General features: G+C 41.4%; 1 protein-coding gene across 4 annotated transcripts in view; it reads right to left on the bottom strand.

The window, feature by feature from the left end:
- The window catches only part of LOC125457916 (zinc finger and BTB domain-containing protein 7C), a 211,387-nt gene that overhangs the window by 22,264 nt on the left and 175,960 nt on the right, over nucleotides 1–13,163 (bottom strand). For 2 of the 4 annotated variants that reach the window (XM_059649803.1, XM_059649805.1), the window contains one exon: nucleotides 5,946–6,044. The gene's annotated coding sequence lies outside the window, so the exon portion shown is untranslated. Of the gene's footprint in view, nucleotides 1–5,945; nucleotides 6,045–11,717; nucleotides 11,764–13,163 lie in introns of those variants that run through there. The other 2 variants (XM_048536391.2, XM_059649806.1) reach the window with 2 other exon arrangements.

The raw sequence follows: 13,163 nt of genomic DNA, 5'->3' as shown, positions 1-13,163 counted from the left end.
GTTCACAGGCTTCCAATCAATCCTCACCCTTTGCAAGCCAACTTGTCTTGGATCCCACAGTCTGTTACCTATTGGAGCAGCCTTCCATGTGTGACCTTGTCAAATGTAAAACTGAAATCCACGAATCCATATCAACTGCACTACCCTCATCAATATATATAGTCACCTTTTCAAGAAAACAGAAAACACTTTAGTCAGGTAGGCTCTTCCTCCACCAAACCTGTGCTGACTACCCCTGATCAGTCTCAGCCTTTCCAAATGTTGACTAATCCTGTCTCTCAGAAATTTTTCCAATAATTTCCTTACCATCGACCTCAGACTGACTGGTCTATAACTACCTGGCCTATCCCTGCTGCCCTTCCTAATCAAAGAAACTACATCAGATATCCTCCAGTAATCTGGCACTTCACCTGTGGCCAGTGAGGTATTAAAAATCTCTTTCAGGACCCCAGCAATCTCCTCCCTTGCCTCCCATAGCAGCCTGGGAAACATCACATCAGGCCCTGGGAATTTATGAACCCTAATGCCCACTAAAATATCTAATTCCTCATCAATCTTAACATGCTCTAGAACTTCATCATCAAGTAAAATCAGTGGCTACAATGTCTTTCATCTCTGTGAATACAGGTGAGAAATAGTAATAACTCTTCACATCCAAGTTTCACAGGACTTATTGCGTTATCCTTCACTCTTGGGGAGCAAACTGGCCATGAATTTTCACTCAGCTACTTTTAAAATACTCCCACTTCCCAAATGTAAACTTACCAGCAAGAATGCCGTCCCCTATTCCCAATTCCTTAACCTCTGTCGCATTTGCTCCTGAGATGAGGCATTCCACTCCCAGGCATCCCAGATGTCCTCGTTTTTCAAGGACCGCAATTTCCCCTCCACAGTGGTCAAAAACACCCTTGACCACATCTCTCGTGTTTCCCACAACTCATCCCTCACACCCTCTCCCTGAGATAACAACAAAAGCAGAATCCCCCTCATCCTCATGTATCACCTCACCAACCTCCAGATTCAACGCATCATCCTCCGCCACCTGCAATCTGACCCCACTACCAAGGCCTTTTTCCATCCCCACCCTTAGACCATAGAACATAGAACAGTACAGCACAGTACAGGCCCTTCGGCCCACTATGTTGTGCCAAACTTTTACCCTAATCCTAAAGTCTATCTAATCTCCACCCCTACTTATACTACCATCCATATGCCTATCTAATAGCCGCTTAAATGCCCCTAAAGAGGCCGACTCCATTACCCTCTCCGACAATGCATTCCACACCCCGAACACTCATTGAGTAAAGAGCCCTTATCCACTTTCCAAAGGACTGTCCTCTCAGTGACTCCCTAGTCTGCTCCACACCCCCACTAGCCCCACCAACCCTGGCACTTTTCCGTGCAACTGCAGGAAGTGCTACACTTGCCCCTCCACCTCCCGTCTCATCCCCATCCCAGGCCCCAAGAAAATCTTCCACATCAAACAGATGCACATCTGCTAACGTGGTACATTGTATCCACTGTTCCCGATGTGGCCTCGTCTACATCGGGGAAACCAAGTGGAGGCTTGGAGACCGCTTTGTGAAACACCTACACTCAGTCCATGACAAACAACTGCACCCCTCAGTTGCAAACCACTTCCACTCCCTCCCCCTCTCCTTGGGCAACATGTCTTTCCTAGGCCTCCTCTAGTGCCACAATGATGCCAACCAAAGGCTGCAGGAACAACACCTCATTTTCTGCCTTGGAAGTCTACAACCCAATGGTCTCAATGTGGACTTCACTAGATTCAAAATTCCCCACCCCCCCAACCTCATCCCAAGACCAGCAACCCCTCTCATCCTCGCCTCCTTGACCTGTCTTCCCTCCCACCCACCCACCCACTCCTCCCTCCCAAACGACTAACCCCCATCCCAGCTCCCTACCTACACTCCCCTTACTGGCTCTATCCCTGCCTCCTTGACTTGTCCATCTTCTCTCCACCTATCTGCTCCTTTATCCATCATCGCCTCCCCCTCTCTATTTCAGCGTCCCCTGCCCGTCCTCCATTTCTGAAGAAGGGTGCAGACCCAAAACGTCAGCTTTCCTGCTCCTCGGATGCTGCGTGGCCTGACCTGTCTTCATCCAGCTCTACACCTTGTTATCTCAGACTCCAGCATCAACAGTTCCTACTATCTCTTACCTGCAAGTAGCTGTTCCCAGTATATGTTTGCCAGATCTGGTCTAATGATATTGAAATTGGCTTTCTCCCAATTTCACCATAGCTTTCCTTATGCTTTTCCAAAGTGACTTTGCAACTTACAGAGTTATGGTTACCATACCCAAATGCACACCCACTGAAACTTTAGCTATTTGACTAGCACTGCCTGGTCTCTAGTAGGACTATGCATTAGCACTGCTCATGGACTTGGAGGGGAAAATTTGCTGGAACATAGGGAAAGAGCAGAGATATGTAACAAGTCTTTCAAAGAGTTGATGCAGGTGCAGTAGAACTGAATGGCTTCCTTTTTGCTACATCATTTTGTGATAGTATGGATGGTGACTAAAAATTATGGGAAATGCAAACATCTAGTTTTGGAAATAATAATTAAATGGGACAATCAAGAAGCTACACTTTTTAAAATTCTGACTACCAGCTCTCAGAGATTGATTTCAAAATTGCTAAGAATTATAAATTCATGAAGGAAAAATATTCCAAGTGTTTTATGATTTAGAGATATGTTACTGTTGGATACGTGGCCGTAAAATGGGCATAATAACTTACAAGCATGCCAAAATATCCAGCCATACCAGAAAAGGGCACTGTGCAACATTTAATATTTCTTAAAGAATATTCTGCTGTTCTATTACCAAAACATGTATGAGCTAAACTCTTCCTTCAAATATTCTGAGAGATCACATAAGCTCAGAATTCAACACTTTTGCACATTTTCCAACATAACAAGAAGGTACATCTGGAGGAAACTGTGATGTTCTCTCAAAATTGGCATAGGTAGCTGCCAAAAGTTGAAAAAGGCACAGGATTGGCCTTCGAAGATTTACCAAGTTTCATTTATTCTATTGAAGCGATGCAAAATTCTGAATTTCAATTTATGTGCTAAAAAGGATTTTGGTTCAGATGTTAATGTAATAATTTATTTTTGATTAATTGGGTGGAATTTAAATTCAATTCTTAAATCTGGAAACATAAAGTTTATAAGGTTTTGGAGTAGATCTGTAGCTCGGGTTGTGGGTGCTGAGATTGGTTGGCTCGCTGAGCTGGTTTGTTGTTCTGCAGACGTTTTGTTCCCATGCTTGCTATAGGCACAGCATCAGAAAGATTCTACATGTCCCGACACACTCATTACACTACCATATGTCAGGGACACGTCAGAACTCACACAAGACTTCTACGACCGCTGGGCATCAGATGGCACACAAGCCCACATACACCCTACAACAAGTGCTCACCTGAACTAAAGACCTACTCCCCGCCATGGACAGGACCAGTGTCATCTACAAGATCCCCTGTAGAGACTGCGAGAAACTCTACATCGGACAAGCAGGAAGGAAACTAACAACAAGAGTACATGAACACTGTAGCCAATTGGCTACAAAAAGACATGACCAGCACTCACTCATCTCAATCCACATGGGCAAGGAGAAGCACGGCTTTGACTGGAACAACACCAAGATCCTGGGACAGGCTAGGCAGAGACAAGCACAAGAATTCCTGGAAGCATGGCACTCCATGAAGCATGCTATTAATAAACACATTGAACTCAACCCCATATACATTCCACTATGGAGGAAACCCGGAAGTGAGGCAATACATTGCAACGGGCCCCAGAGTTTAAAAACCAGGCAGGAAAACACACTGACGCTTCATCAGAGGTTGCACTGAGGGTGTTACCAAGCACAGTAACGTCTGCGGAACAACAAACCAGCTCGGTGAACCAACCAACCTCAATAGACAGTAGACAATAGGTGCTGGAGTAGGCCATTCAGCCCTTCGAGCCAGCACCACCATTCATTATAATCATGGCTGATCATCCACAATCAGTGTCCTTTCCTGCCTTATCCCCATAACCCTTGATTCCACTATCTTTAAGAGCTCTATCTATCTCTTTCTTGAAACTATCCAGAGACTTGGCCTCCACTGCCTTCTGGGGCACAGCATTCCATATGTCCCCCACTCTCTGGGTGAAGAAGTTTTTCCTCAACTCTGTCCTAAATGGCCTACACCTTATTTTTAAACTGTGTCCTCTGATTCTGGAATAAAGTTTGTCTCAGAAATGACAACCATGAAACTCTAACGGATTTTTGTAAAAACCCATCATGTTCACTAATGTCATTAGGGAAGGAAAACTTACATTGTTACCCAGTCTGGCCTACATGTGGCTCCAAACCTGCTGCAATGTGGTTGATTCTAACTGCCCTCTGGAATAGCTAGTAAGCCACTCAGTTTCAAGAAAAATTATAGATAGACAATAAATGCTGACCTTGACAAAAATATTCATAGGCAATTAAAGAATATAGGAAAAATACTGTTAAAAACACCCAGCTACTACTTCATAAATAATGAGTTCCAGCAGTTTTCCAAAGACAGATGTCAGACCGACTGGCCTATAGTTTACTCCTTTCTGTCTTCCTCCTTTCTTAGTTAGTGGTGCTCTTTGTATGTTTTCCAATCTGTTAGGACTTTTTCAGAACCTAGAGAATTTTGGAAGATTAAATCAATGCATCCACCATCTCTGAAGCTGTCTTTTAAAAACATTATGAAGCAGTCCATCAGCTCTAGCAATTTGTCAGCCTCTACTTCTATTGGTATCCTTAATATTTTTTCTCTTTTGATTGCGATTTTCTGAAGTTCCTGTCTCCCTTTTGCCTCTTGGCATTTTAATATATTTTATAAAAGCTTTTGTGATTTCTACAATGAAGACCAATACAAAATTCTTGTTCAAAATCTCTTAATTTGATATTATCCTTACTTCCTTAGTTAACCACAGAGGATGCTGTATGTAGAACCTTGCTGTGCAAAAATCTACTCCTGCCTTTCCTGCCTGGAAGAACGATCAAGTTCTACAAAAATTTAATAAGCTGGGAAGTATAACGGATGGTCTTGAAGTGAAAATTGTTATATAAATACAAGTATGTTGCTTCTTTCTTGACATAGTGAACATCGGTACAGATATTTTAGTTTCATCAAATTAAAATGATGTCATCCAAGGCTTCCACTTCTTTAAGTATCACAAATCTCAAAACATTTGAAGGTGTGGCAATTTCTTAAAGGAACACACAGAAATACCCAAACACCCCTGTGAAGAAACGTAGGTAAGCTTTCCAGTTAGACTAACTTATAGCCACAATCTTTCAACAGCTAGTGCAAAAGGCTTTTCCACTTCCATGCTGATTAATTCCCGTCATGTCTCTTTATCAGTACTTTTCCTTTTGCAAAACATTGTCATGGCAGTTCTACAGTAATTGGTGACATTTTTTCCAGTTGATCATTGTACAGGTTTCTTTGTCTTACAAAATTCATTTTGCATGCCCCCTCAATATACAACCTTCAATTTGCTATTCATTAAGTTTTCAAGAACAAAAAGATATCCTGAGTATGCAGTGCGTTCCACCTTCACACTGAAAGATCAATAAGTAAACGACCTTATACTGTACCTAGCTTTCTGCCTCATCAACCCCCACGCTCATTGCTACTGGTAACAGAATGTGTGGGAACAAGCACAAGAGGGCCATGATAACAGATGTAATCTCTCAAATAAAGCAACTGGAGTTAAAAACAACTATATTGCCCTCAGAATGAAATGGGATCTGAAAGCCTCATTCATTGCCATTTTGCATTTACTTGTGATACTAATAGCTGAACAATTGTTTTGCACGCTAAGATAAATGCTCTATTAGGACAAATAAATACACTTAAAGATATAATCATTCTAAATATTGAATACCTGGAACCGTGGTATATGTTAATCTTTGATGCCTTCGAAAATCCTTCCAAAAAGAGATCAAGAATATAAACTGTGAACTGCCAGTGTGGTTGAACCCTGCTTGAAATATGAAGTAAAAATAGCAGTAATTAATTTTAAATTAATGCAATACAACTTATTGAATTTGTTAAATGTACAAAGATACCGCTAACAACAGTCAAAACATTTTAAAGCTATTAACGTCATTGTCTATGACATTCAAATAAAGAATTCATTCTGAGTCACTTTGATTATAGCATCATCATAAGGACCTAACTTTGATCAGGTATGATATTTTCAGTTTCAAAATGCATGCATCCAAAAGCAGAACTATGCATGTTAGACCCCTGCTTTAACTGCAATGTAGGTGACATTTCTTCGCAGACATAAATTAATCTCAAAAATGATCTCAAACACCTTTAGGGAAATTTATTTTTGGCATGGTTTTACATTTTGTTCCATTGGTTATGCAGGCTAGAAACCATGAATCTTATCCTCTGATGTCCTTTACTTTTCACTAGAGCTGGTTTGGAAACACTCCATTCCACAATTTGGCTGGTGGGCATATCTTCCATGGCTTTGGTGTGAATAAAATTTTGTCTTTTTGCACTGACTGATGATGAATCACTAGAAATTGGCAATTTTGGGAGCTTTTTGGTAGTGTCAGTGATCTTGGTCCCTGTTACAGCATTTGACATTTTTGTTCCCTAAAGCAAATAAACAACGTACTGTTGCTCTGAAGTCATGGTGGAACCAGGGATTTATTTGCACTACTTAAGTACACATGCACAGATTGCATTTCTGGTGATGAAGACCTGGATCTTCATGGAGTTAGGGAGACTCCACAGAGGGACGAAAATGGCGGCCTGGACAGGATTCTGGGCTGCTTAACACCATCATGGCCTTCTGATTTTCACAGTGCTATTTAAGATATAGTTTAGGTTGTGAGCATACCTCCTGCAGTCCAACCTGGCAAACTCCACTGAGAAATCAGGCATGTCCTAGTGGTCTGCAATTTTTGTGGAAATGGACCAACTTTTGAAAGGCTCACAGTTCGTGGCCCTTCAGTGGTATTATGAGTGATAGGGTTGTGATCAGGAAATCTTTAGAAAGGAAAGTCCTAAAGATCCAACCCATTCCCTCCATGTCAAGCAAAGCCTCCTCCCAACCTTCATGGCACCTTACACCCCCATGCCAATGTTTGTCCCTCCACTCAAGCTTCAATGAGCAACTTGGCTGATAGCTCAGGCATCCAGGTGCTAAAACTAATCAGATGGAAGGAAAAACTTTGCTTAATTGACAGCTCAGGTTGGTTGATCTATCTTCTCTGTACGTAATATCTACCCTGACAATCAGAAAATGCTTATTTACACAAAGGTTGAAACAGTAACATCATAAACCATTGCATGAATTTGTAGTTTGAGTTTTGGTGTCAGAAAAGTGATTGTCTTACACACCACATCAAATACATGCTATGATTTACAGTAATTTCCATCCATTCCAGTTAGAGTCATAGAGCTGCATAGCTTGGAAGCATACTGCATAGCATCCAAATCATTTATATAAATTACAAAAAGCAGTGGACCCAGCACCAATCCATGTGGTACACTGCTGGTCACAGGCCTCTTGTCCTCCAATTAACAATATGAGGAGAAAATCACATTGTGAAATGTCATCTTCTTTTCATTTTCTGTCTCTCCCCAAATCATGCACGATTACCCAATTGAGACTATTGTTCCCTGAGCAATACATAGGTTTCAATGTGTACTGGTCACAAGAAGATAATTAGGCCCTTGGGTGACTTCTCATGGTGGAGGTGCCTTTCTGACGCCCCACACATTTGCATTAGAATTGAATTTTAGGCAGCGTAAGTTTAAGCTATGTAATAACCTTGTGACATAAAAAGTGCACAACATTAAGATACTGCAGCAAGATAACTAGTGAGGCTTAAGTTCACCATCAAATTTTAATTTAAAATCGTTTTGTATTTCAAGTCCATCATGGAATGACTTTAGTTTTTACAAGTATGCTGTCAGTTACAAGCTGAATGTAACATTGCTAAGGCTCGCTAAGATCTACTGCAGCACAGGCATGTTTTTAAGCTGCTCTTTTGGACCACTGATTTCAGGAAGTATTGGCTTGTAGCCATTACTCAAAATGTATACTTAGGAAACCTGGCGCCACTAGTTCACTATATAAGTGCATTTAGTAATCATTAGTTTCGCCAAATGATCACCAGCAATACTCTATGTGACTCAAATGCAAATATGTCAACTTGGCTTCCAAAGTAATTACCACAAAATATAGTTAGACTCATAATTTGGAGATATTTGAGTCAAATCCTAGCTTTGACTGATATAATAACAGAAAACACTGTGAATACACAGATCAGATGGCATCTGTGCAGAGACAACAGGATGATTTGGGTCAATGATCTTTGATTGGTTCTTCTTCACACTGGGGCATGGGATTCTAATGTCCACGTGAGGGTAGATTTAAGGATACTAACCCTCCAGTACTGCCTTGGAATCTCCCGAAATTAAACAAAATAATCTGACCCAATTCTGAGAAACTGTGAAGGCAAATCAAAGGGATTTTAGAAAGAGATAACAAGGTGTAGAGCTGGATGAACACAGCAGGCCAAGCAGCATTACAGGAGCAGGAAAGCTGACATTTCGGGTCTAGATTTTAAAAAGAAATGTTTTTCCTCTTCGAACATTCTTTCTTACTTATGCATATACTGTCAGAGAAGGTGGAGGCAGGAGGTCATGTGATGAAACTTCCAGGAATACATGCAAGCAGAGTTGGTAACCCAGGTCAGACAAGATCTCAGCTTAACATCTCATTTGTAAGATGACACTTTCAAATGGACAACTTCCTCTGAGTGAGGGTCTGCTATATTGACCTCTAAATGTACCTGCTTTTAGCAGGCTAAGCACTGGGCTGTTATCACTGAAAAATAGATTACAACTTCTTGTCATTTTAATTAATAAGTATAGAGAGGTATAGTAATCTTTTTTAAGAATGCAGCAATGGACTGCACCAGATTCTCGAAAGAACATTGGAGCCAAGATAAAAGGGCAACATGGATTTGCTAAGATCAATTTGGGGTCAAGCAGCTATACATAAAAGAACAATGTAATAAAGTCTACTGATAATTCAAAAACAAAGTTGACCAAAATAAAACAGTAATTTGAATTAATTAACTTTGAATTAAAGAAGAGTAGGCATGAAAGATTATAGGTTAAGGTTTGAGGGAGCAAATGAAAATTATTTGCAGTGATTAATGTAGAAGGGGCATACATTTAGGATTACTACTGGAAGAGGAGCATAGAATCCTTTACATATAAAAGATTATTATAGGTTTTGGAAAGGGTGCAAAAGAACTTCACCAAGATACTGCCTGAAAATGGAGTGCATTTGCTGTCCGGAGAGGTTGGCAAACATGGATTGCTTTCACTACAGCATTAGAGGCTGAGGGGGCAAGGTACAATCTGCGAAAAATACATGAAATTATTAGAGGCATGGATAGGTGGACAGTCAGAGTCTTTTCCCCAGGGTGGAAATATCAAATGTTACAGTGCATAGGTTTAAGGTGAGAAGGAAAAGTTTAAAGTAGATGTATGAGGCAAGTGTTTTACCCAGGGGGTGATAGGTACCTGGAATGTGCTGCTACAGCAAGTGGTAGATGCAGAAATATTAGCAAAGTTTAAGACCATAAGATCCTAAGACATAGGAGTGGAAGTAAGACCATTCGGCCCATCGAATCCACTCCGCCATTTAATCATGGCTGATGGGCATTTCAACTCCACTTACCTGCACTCTCCGCATAGCCCTTAATTCCTTGCGAGATCAAGAATTTATCAATCTCATTTAACGTCCCGGCCTCCAGCGCACTCTGTGGCAATGAATTCCACAGGCCCACCAGTCTCTGGCTGAAGAAACGTCTCCTCATTTCCATTTTAAATTGACCCCCTCTAATTTTAAGGCTGTGCTCACAGGTCCGAGTCTTCCTGTCTAACGGAAACAACTTCCCAGCATCCACTCTTTCTAAGCCATGCATTAGCTTGTAAGTTTCTATTAGATCTCCCCTCAACCTTCTAAACTCTAATGAATACAATCCCAGGATCCTCAGCCGTTCATCGTATGTTAGGTCTACCATTCCAGGGATCATCCATGTGAATCTCCGCTGGACACACTCCATTTGGACAGGCTCATGAGAAAGCATGGAAAAGAAGAATATAGCCCTTGTGCAGTCAAATGGGAAAGGTTAGAACAGCATCATGGTCAGCACAGACATGATGGGCTGAAAGGCCTTTTCCTGTGCTGTACTGTTCTACTCTTTTCCCTTTTATATACTTTTAGTAGCTTTGGCGATTCATTTTTTATATTTTGCACTAGCTTTCTTTCATAACTTACCTTTGTATTTTCTATGACCTTTTTTTAGTAACTCTGTTGATAGTTTAAAACAAATACTAACCTTTAGGGTTCCTCAAGACATTTTCAGGGGCTACATTTTCATTCTTGCTACTCATTTATTAAGTGATGTTAAGATCATATGTCATAGGAGCAGAAGTAGGCCATTCAGCCTAATGAGTCTGCTCTGTCGTTCAGTGAGATCATGGTTGATCTGACAATCCTCAATTCCACTTTCCTGCCTTTTCCGTATATTCCTTGATTCCCTTATTAATTAAAAATCTATCTATCCCACCCTTTAATACACTTAATTATCTAATCTTGAATGTCTTCAACAGCAAAGAATTCCATAGATTCACTATTATCAGAGAAGAAATTTCTCCTCATTTCTGTCTTAAACGTCCAATCCATTATTCTGAGATTATGAACGATCTTGTACTAGATTCTTCCACAAGATGAAACAACCTTTCCGCTTCTCCCCTAAGTCCCTTAAGAATCTTGTGTGTTTCATTAAGATTGCCTCTCATTCTCAAAATTCTAATGAGTATAGCCAAATCTACTCAACCTCTCCTCCTAAGACAATTCAACCATGCATTTGAAATAAAAGCCAACATTCCATATGCCCTCAGTTATTACTCACTGAAATTGGTACTTTTGAGATTTACGGACAAGGACTCCCAAATGAGTCAGATTTGGATTTTATCATCATGTGTTATCAAGTACAGGAATACAGGAATACAGTGAAACGTGGATAATATCACCACACAAGGCACCATCTTAGGTACCATTGTACCTTGGTACAAGGTGGTAACAGAAACAGAGTAAAAAAAATCTCTCTGCTACCTCAGCTCACTTGCTCCTTAACATGTGTTCAATAAACTCATGTCTTCAACATTCTTCTGTTTCCGGGCGTTTTCTTATAGGAAACTTAGGACTTCTTCTCAGCTCTATCCTGAATGTTTTCAAGACTTTCAGCTAACAACACATTTGATGTTATTGCTCATTTCCCTCTGACTGAGAGGAAGCCATACAGATCTGACATATAGATCTTAAGGTGCTTAGACAGAGGAAGGCATACAAGTTACACTTGCAGGAAGTACGTGAAGCAAGACTAACATTAACAAGATCACCATTATTTGAAGTCTAATAACTGGCAGCGAAGAAGCTATTCTTGAATCTGTTGGTGCGTGTGGTCAAGCTTCTGCATCTTCTGACTGATGGAAGAGATTGTCGGTTGTATGCTTTCCAACTTTTTATCTCACACACACGTCAAATTTGAAGCTATACATCATTCTTATCAATTGTATCCAAGCTCTCAAATAATAATATATTGTGAACCTTTGTCACGCTGTTTTTATCATTTCCAGCTGGCTTCCAATGGTGCACCTTCACTATGAGATCGTTAGTTAATCTGATTGAGCAATACCAGATCTAATATACCTTGTTCTCTGGTCCAGTCTAGAACATGCTGACTAAGAAATTATCCACAAAATATTTCATGAATTCCTTCTCTATGCCATTTTTATCCATTTGAAATTTTTCCAGACTTTATGTACGTTAAAATCTTCCGTGATTATTATTCCATGTATCTTTCTAACGAGCTCCCATTATTTCTTCCTTAATGCTCTATTATTCTCTGTGATAAGTTTTAGGAAGCCTACATATTACTGCCTCAAATGCTTTCATGCTCTTATCATTTCTCATCTTTACTATCGAAACTGCTTCTCCATCCTTCTTTCTTGAACTTAGATCATCTGTCTCTACACTGCTGATTAAGAGCAATAACATGCCTTTCGATCCTGCAAGTTGCACTACCAGTTTGTAAGATCATGGCTTATCTGTTTGCATTCCAAATTCCATATGCCCAGCTACTCCTGATGGTACTCAATGACACTATTTCCACTGTTTTCAGAGGCAGACAGTTCCAAAGTCACGCAATCCACTAAAATACTCCCCTTACCCAGGTTCTAAAAATCCCTCATTATAAAACACAGTCCCCTCATACTGGACACACCCAAAAGAGAAATATTCTTTCCATACCCAACTTGTTGCTACTATTCAGGACCATATGGCTGTTCTCCATTCCTCCCACTTCCTACAGACAAAGGGGGTGGGCATGGGTACCCACATGGGCCCAAGCTATGCCTGCCTCTTTGTAGGTTACGTGGAACAGTCCCTCTTCCACACCTATACAGACCCCAAACCACACCTCTTCCTCCGTTACATTGATGACTGTATTGGCGCTGCCTCTTGCTCCCCAGAGGAGCTCGAACAGGTCATCCACTTTACCAACACCTTCCACCCCAACCTCAAGTTCACCTGGGCCACCTCCAACACATCCCTCACCTTCCTGGACCTCTCAGTCTCCATCTCAGGTAACCAGCTAGAAACTGATGTCCATTTCAAGCCCACTGACTCCCACAGCTACCTAGAATACACCTCCTCCCACCCACCCTCCTGCAAAAATTCCATCCCCTATTCCCAATTCCTCCGCCTCCGCCGCATCCGCTCCCAGGATGAGGCATTCCACTCCCGCACATCCCAGATGTCCACGTTCTTCCAGGACCGCAACTTTCCACCCGCAGTGGTCGAGAACGCCCTTGACCGCGTCTCCCGCATTTCCCATAACACATCCCTCACAGCCCGCCCCCGCCACAACCGGCCCCAGAGGATCCCCCTCGTCCACACATACCACCCCACGAACCTCCGGATACAATGCATCATCCTCCGACACTTCCGCCATCTACAATCCGGCCCCACCACCCAAGCCATTTTTCCATCCCC

Source organism: Stegostoma tigrinum, chromosome 1, assembly GCF_030684315.1.
Source record: "Stegostoma tigrinum isolate sSteTig4 chromosome 1, sSteTig4.hap1, whole genome shotgun sequence".
NCBI lineage: Eukaryota > Metazoa > Chordata > Chondrichthyes > Orectolobiformes > Stegostomatidae > Stegostoma > Stegostoma tigrinum.
The sequence above is the reverse complement of the archived record's forward strand: the minus strand, read 5'-3'. Positions and strand labels throughout refer to the sequence as shown.